The sequence below is a fragment of the Cyprinodon variegatus genome, unplaced genomic scaffold (genome assembly GCF_000732505.1).
Source record: "Cyprinodon variegatus isolate N-32 unplaced genomic scaffold, C_variegatus-1.0 Scaffold42, whole genome shotgun sequence".
Classification (NCBI taxonomy): domain Eukaryota; kingdom Metazoa; phylum Chordata; class Actinopteri; order Cyprinodontiformes; family Cyprinodontidae; genus Cyprinodon; species Cyprinodon variegatus.
Genome location: NW_015150495.1, coordinates 395,871 through 403,538, shown reverse-complemented (window position 1 = coordinate 403,538; position 7,668 = coordinate 395,871).

Sequence of the window (7,668 nt, the reverse complement as noted above, 5' to 3'; positions counted from 1 at the left end):
TGAACAATGTATTCAGTTCATTGGTACAGTCCAGACTTCCATCAGTCTGATCATTCTTCTGCTTGAAGCATGTGTCTTCCTAATCCCTAATGATACATCTCTGACATTGTTCTGCTTTCCAGTCTGTTCCTGTATGCCTCCTTTCTCTTATCTAGGCCTTAAGTTCCATCTGTATACTCCTCCTCAATTCCCCGTCTTCATTCTTAAAGGCTTGCTTTTCCTTGTTGAGCAATTGCTTCAGATCACTTGTGATCCTTTGTTTATTATTTGAGAAGCATTTTACTGTTCTACTTGAGATAGTGTTATCTATACAAAAGTTTATGTATTCGGTCAAACATCTTCTTCACAGTATGCGGCTGACAGATTGCAATCCCAATCTGTAGCCTCAAACAGCCTACCAGGGCTTCTTCAGCTTCATATGACCATTTTCTTCAGGTACTTTTTAATGCAGGTTGTTTCCTATAACGTAGAATATTCTGTGAGCAGAGAAAAACAAAATTATGATCCAATTTCTCAAGAGGAACCCTTACTTCAGAGATATATGAGTCTTTTTGTATGATTTTTTTTTGTTTTGTTTTTTTCTGGTACAGCATCTTATATACCAGGGGTAACCAATCAAAAATCAGCAGGGTCCAAATAAAGAAAATCCTCAACCAGTAAAGGTCCATAGACATTTTTAATGATATTTTACTTTAAACAGTATTTAACACTGAAATAAAATGAGGTGTTTATGCATTCATGTTGTACTCTGAAATTTTAAATACTAAAATAATATATATATATATATATATAAATAGAACGTTTTTCCATTTTAAAATTCAAATTGTTTTTTGAAGTAGAGAACAAAAATCTTTCAGTTTGGTATATAGACAATTTCCTGATTCACATATTTTTTAAAACACCTGAACTGACTGTTTTTGTTGTTTTTTTGAACCTTTTTCTTATTGAGAGCAGTGGGCTTTATGCTGCCCTGCAAGGCTTTAAACCTGGGTTTGAATGGAGACAAAGCCATTCTCAAGCACATATCAAAGTGCTCATTCAAGAGCCTGGATCCATATTTATTTTTGATTCTGTTCATGGTGGAGAATCCTGCTTCACAGCAGCAGGTTGAGCCAAACATACTCAAAATGTGCAGGCTCCACTCTGGTCCGGCCAGGTCAAGATCTGCTTTTTCGATCGCACCAAACAGGAAAAAGAACGGCAATTGTTATATTAAAATACAGTAACAACAGATCAGTAACTACACATTTTACAGTGTCCTATCTGGCAATGTGGCAATAAGAATTATTGTATTGATGCCAAAAAGAGCCCAACAGATTTTACTTTCACAAGTGGAGCAGTACGGCTGTTGCCATAGTGTTCCGCTTGATTTATGCATATAAATTGCTTCATTATAATTATGCAGGGAGTTTTACAGATTATGTGGACACTGCAATGTAAGTAAAACAGAAAATGAAAACCCCCAAAAAATGTAGAAAAGAAGAAAGAAAGAGAAGATAAAAGGGAGAAAATGATAAAAAAAACTTCAGTCTGCTTCATCACCTGCAAAGAACAGCACAACCAACGGACATGGTACAAGACATACAATAAGGTGAGACCATCTGTTTTTTAAAAGCACTCGCAATGCACTCCTTTGAATTTTCATGTCATCTTTAAATCTCTGTCTGCTGTCAGAAAGCCAAGGAGAGAGACACTGGAGTCTGAGATACGATCCTGCAGCATTATGTGTTTCAGTGAAACACATAATGGTGCATTCTGGTTGGGTCCTTACCAGGACTTGGAGTTTTTCTTACTTGTTTCCTAAAGATCTCACATTACCCTGGATGACTGTTGGAAGACATTGCTTAAATTTCTTGTTCCTCTCTAATCTGATTGCTCATGCTCTGCATCCCGGGAAAACCCCTTTTTGAATTTGGCAGGTACTTGTTAAGGTACTTGTTGTAATATTTTAACTGCAGGTATGGGAATTTGCTGCTTCTGGGTGTAAATAATCAACTTTTCATGGTTGCTGTGGTCACAATTCATAACAACAATCCAAAAATAAAATAATATCAGTACAAATACCTACAGTTTCACAGCATTCAAGACCAGATGCAGAAAAACATCAGAAAAAAACTCTGGTCCACAAATGTAGAGACTAAAATTCTCATAAAAAAGCACATCAGAGTCAAAATAGTACAGCAGTGCAATTCCCCTTTGTACCAAGCAAGTACTTAAATATGTTCAACATTTAGAAACTCCAAATGACAAAAAAAATCGTAGATTCTATTATATATATATACATACCGTATATATATATATATATATATATATATATAGCCATTCTAAGTGTGAAGGATTTTACATATTGCTATAAAATGAAACAGTTATTTCTCTTGCTGTCTTACATACCACCAGATTGTTTTACAAAAGAATGTTGCGAGAATATAGAAGGCGGATTAAGTCCTATTTTATTGAGGAATGAGGAAATATTCTTCGAAAAGAAATTATGTCTGTAGCCAGGTGAATTAGAGTCCAACTTAAAAAAAAGACTGTTTCCAAGGATCTGAATAATAAGGAAAGACAGCATTTCTCTGAACAAGGGAGTTAGCCTGTGTCCTTCCACATCTTCCATTTTAGAGCTAGTGGCTGTGGAGGCTGGCAGCTGCTTTTGGGTTTTGTGATATTTAATGAAGATGGAAATCAGTACTCTATTTATGGACCTTTAAAAATAGCTGTATGCAGTCTAAGAATTAAAACAGTTCTCAGTAATAGTGTTGAAAGGATGCTGAGGATTCAGTCATAATTTCTATGATCCAGAATTTTGACAGTGCCATTAGAAGTACCAAGCTTCAAGTTATTCTTGTGAGTTCACAAGAACTTTTAGACCTATAGGTTAATGTCTAAGCAGCATAAAGTGTCCTGAAGTTTATTTTTGCTTGTCTGGCTTTGTTTTTATTGGAAAATATCAATTCATTTCTTCACAAAAGCTCAAGATGGCCATGAGATCATTTAAAATGTAACATATGCTTGCCAAAAGTATGGACTTTCAAAATAAAATCTCAGTATTAAATTTTCCCAATTGTGGCAAAAGCAATTTTGCTTTTATTAATAGTAAAAAAGTGTAAATGATTTTTTTTTTATTTAATCTATAGACCTTATATATAAAGTTCTTCTCAAAAGTAAAGCTTCAAGAATAAATAGGTTCAATTATGGCAACCAATAAATTGATCCAATAAAAATGAAAAACTATTTTATTGACCTTTCAAAACAAAGGTAAAATATATTTAATGCCATATTACAACATATTCAGCAGTTACAGTTTGTTATTACTGGAAATAAAATATATTTAATGCCATATTACAACATATTCAGAAGTTACAGTTTATTATTACTGGAAATAAACCACTAATATAAAAAGTTTACTGCTGCCCTTTCAAAATAAAATTAAAGAAGGGTCTCAAACTTGATTACCATATATTTTTCATTACAGTGCATTCCACATTACAACTAACATTAAAACAGTGATAGAATAGCTTTTTTTTTTTTTTATTAATAAAGCATGTTTCCTTACCTAATGTGCTTTCATATAAATTGGGGGAGTGTTTACCCACTACCACACCCTCTGCACCTTTATTTCAGAGCTTGAACATTTTCACAATTTATTAAGAAAATATTTTTAAATATGTTTATTTAAATTATGAGATACTGAAGAGAAAATTCCCAATCAGTTCAATGTCAGTTTTAAAGCAACTGAATCTGTTCATTTACATAATATACATCAGTCAATCAATCTCAATCCTTCCAAATATCTTACCTTGTGGACGATTGTCAGATCCTGTGGTGTCTCACTTTGGAAAAGTTTTTCTAATTTAGCAACCCAATGTGTAACAGCAGAAATTTGTAAATGTATTTTTAAAATGTATTTAATTAAGGGTTAGAAATATCACCGCCATATCATGACAAGGATGCAAGTGAATGTCTACTGTCGCTTCATGTTTATCCAGGTGGAGTGAATCTAGCAAAGTCAAAGACTCGATGGCTGGGTTTTCTTTTGATAGCAATTTTAACCAACCACTTTGTATGTAAAGTTCCTTGAGATTACATTTTCCTAATTTGTACTGTATACATAAACTAAATTGACTAACTGAACGGATATGATCTCATCAAGATAAAATTCTCAACCTTCCTTAGACTGGACTGTTACAAGCACAGTAGGTTCCAAAAATGAATCGACTTTAACAAGAAAAAATGTATTTATTCAGTTGATCTTTCAAATTAAAACACTCATAGACTCATAGAAAAAGAACACTCGGCTCTAATCTATGATGTGAAACTACATTGTTCATAAAAGTAAACAATAATCATAACCTTTAAGAAGTCTGATTATTGCAAAAGTACGCTTTTGCTTATAAGTAGTACCACTATTGTGATAAAAAAGGACTGTATTAACTTTTCAAATTAAGCTTAAAGTTACATTCAGAAAACAAATCTCAGGCATTTTTAGGGTTGATAATTTTGGTCACTGATTTGCCTAAATAAAGCATTTTATAGTTAATTTTTTTTAACAAAATATCTTAGATACCTTTCAAAAATATTTTCCTTTTTATCATTAAATTATAGTAAAGGTAGGTACCATATTCCTAGATAGCTTCAATACTTAAAGTTGATGTATTCTGGGTCTAAGAATATTGAAACATATGGAGCCTAGGGCGGAAGTTCAACTGAAGAAACTCATTGCTTTTCATACATCCACCTGCGACACAGCCTATCAGCTTTGAACCACACCTCCACGAAAGCCAATCGGCCTCCAAAGCTCATCTTAAAAGGCCTCCGATACGCAGCTGTCTGCTCCTGTGCGCAGGCGGTGGATGTGCAGTGACTTCATTTAGATGAAACCGTTTCAACCCACCTCCAGCCCCTCCTCCACTTTCGTAGCTAAGCTTCATCAGAGTGTCATTCCTCCCGGACTCTTACTGCATTCCCTGTCTCACCGCCATGTTGAGCCTGGTTCTGCCAGAGTTTTCTTCTCAACGGGGACGTTTTCCTCTCCACTCGCTTCATGCTTGCTCATCATGGACAGGTTCTCTCAACCTGTGTTATCCAAACTGGACTTCCATCTTTCAGGTCCCTGAGTAAAGCTCTAGTATCAGCTCACGTAATCCACTGCATCTCCCTATAAAGCTAAGCATACCGTCTCGCTAACCAGCAGTCTACAGACTGACCAACTTCATCTATCTCCACCCCAACACCAGTTTCAGGCTTGATGGGAAACAGCCCTATTCTTTGCTCCTGTTCATGCATATCTATCAAAATTAAGTGCTATGTTTCCTGTCGAGGCCTGAGCGCCAAAGACATGAAATTGTATCAATACATTTCTCCTAATTGTCTTTTCTCCTTGTGTGAGATTTTCAGAATGACTGTAGATATGTTCAAAAAAACAATATAGAAATCAAATATCAGATCTAACAGATTATACTTCTTGAATTAAGTATTCCTTTTCTTTTTAGATTTTGGAAATGCCCCTTTTTCACTTTCAGCAATTACACCTTTTCAGAAGAACCATTCACACTCTTTTTTTCAAAGTTCAGAACTGTAATATTAAGCTTTTGTACAGTTATATTCTTTTTTTTTAACTTTTGTTCTTTCCTGTTTTCTGTGTTTCTCTTTGTTAGTTCCAGTCAGTCAGTCAATCAGCCACCCTCCCACCCACACTTTGAAACACTCATTCACGTCACACAGGTACCCCTGGGCCAGCTGTTGAGTCTACTTATGAATTCAGCCATGCTTTTGCTCTCTCTGGATCCAAAGGGAAAGTAAATGAATAATGAAGACAGCAGCGAAATGGGCAAGTGGAGGTGGAGAATAAGCGCAAGAGTGAGGGAGAGGGGCCACTTGGGAACAGAACACGATGGAGAGATCGAGGCGGGGGGGGGGGGGACTTGTTAGTGTTCACCCATCAATTAGACCTTTGAGGAGACATGAAGAGAATAGAGGCTTGTGTGTTGTGGACAAAGGCACGAGGAGAGGGCCTTCAGGTCTATAAACCAAGGACAGTGCTTGTTGAGGAGACAGATTAGGCAACAGAGACGAGGAGACGAGAAGTGAGATGAGAATCTGGAGGAAAGTGGAGACGGAGAGACAGGGGTCTCAAAGGCATCAGCAGCTCCTCAGCACACTGCCTCCAGTTTCATCTATCATCCAAACCCAGTTCTTTCTGCCAACACAAGTGCATCTCTGGTCCACATCCAGAGCTGGCATGCGGCTTCAAAAACTCTCTAAAGTGGATATACTCGTTATTTTAAACTAAAGTAATGACTCTCCTTAAAAAGGCAGACAGGTGTTTTGATAATGAGCTCCAAAATAATAAAAATAAATATTCAGATTTATATATAACTGCCAGATATCACGACTGAATTTTGAATTTGGGCACAAATGTGAGGAGTAGCATCTGTCTATTGGTTTATTACTAACATAAACCTAAAAAAAGTTAAAATACAGGGAAAAAGACAGTAATTGGTCACATCAGTCTGCAAAATATTTTTACAGGTCCATTCAGTGGCTATTTTTTTGTTTTTATTTCAATCCTCAGTGTAGTGTTAATGACCTAAAGGTAGGTAATTTTAGGTAAAGCCATAAAATACAAAATAGCTAATGCTGGATCATAATAACTGGAACAACACCCTTGATTTGAAAGAACCAATCTTTTTATTTATATAATTATTAATTCCAAAGCATTACACTCTCCATTAGTACTGAAAGATAGAAAAATCCTTAGGTGCATTTACTGATTAATCTCTTTTTAATTATCATATTCTTTTTCTCTTTTAACTTGATCAGAGTGTTTAAGAAACTTTTAATTAGTGATTCCTGTGTTTCTTTTTTTTCTAATAGGTACACCTCTTTCAGTTACGTTGAATATCTATGACTGTATGTGGTCTTAAATTCTGTAAACTAAAGGTTCCTGTGTGTTTTGAGACAATTCCAAGACAATATATTGTTGAAAGCAAAGAAAGGAAAGACATATTGAGCCTCGTATAACAGGGTAAAATGATTCAGTCTCTAGGTAAATCTAAGTTTTCTTTTGACATTACAGCTACTGAAATGCCCACCTTAAAGTAGCTACTCTGCCAGCCACCCGATAATTGCAGTTCCATTTGATGTGCTAAAAAACATGAAGGCAAGCCAGGTCCAAGCTTTAAAAGGATTTCATTGGAAAAAGGACAATCCAGAAAGAAGCAGATTGTGGACTGGTCCTGTTTGACATGCTTCTCTCTATGGCAGAGGGGATGAAAAACAGTCTCAAAAACTCAATTAGGTAACATTATTTTCTTTTTCTTTGTTCTTTGTATTGAAATATTTAATATACTACTTTTGATTTTGAAGATTTATGCCATTAAGCCTAATTAATAACCTGGAATTTGAATAAATATTAGATGGCTGTAGAAATAAGATAATGCTAAAGCTGCCTCTCAACAGCAAGCAATGCTAATAGTTTACCTGATGATGATGAATAAAATACTTAAAACTTGTGTTAATTTGTAGTGAATTGTACGATAGCTATAACAAAAATTATCTCTATGTCTTAAGATAGTTATTTACCCATCCAAGTCAAATAAATATATAGTTTGAAACTCTCTTTCTGTCAGCATAGTCAGATGAATGTTTATTGGAGATATACATCCCTGA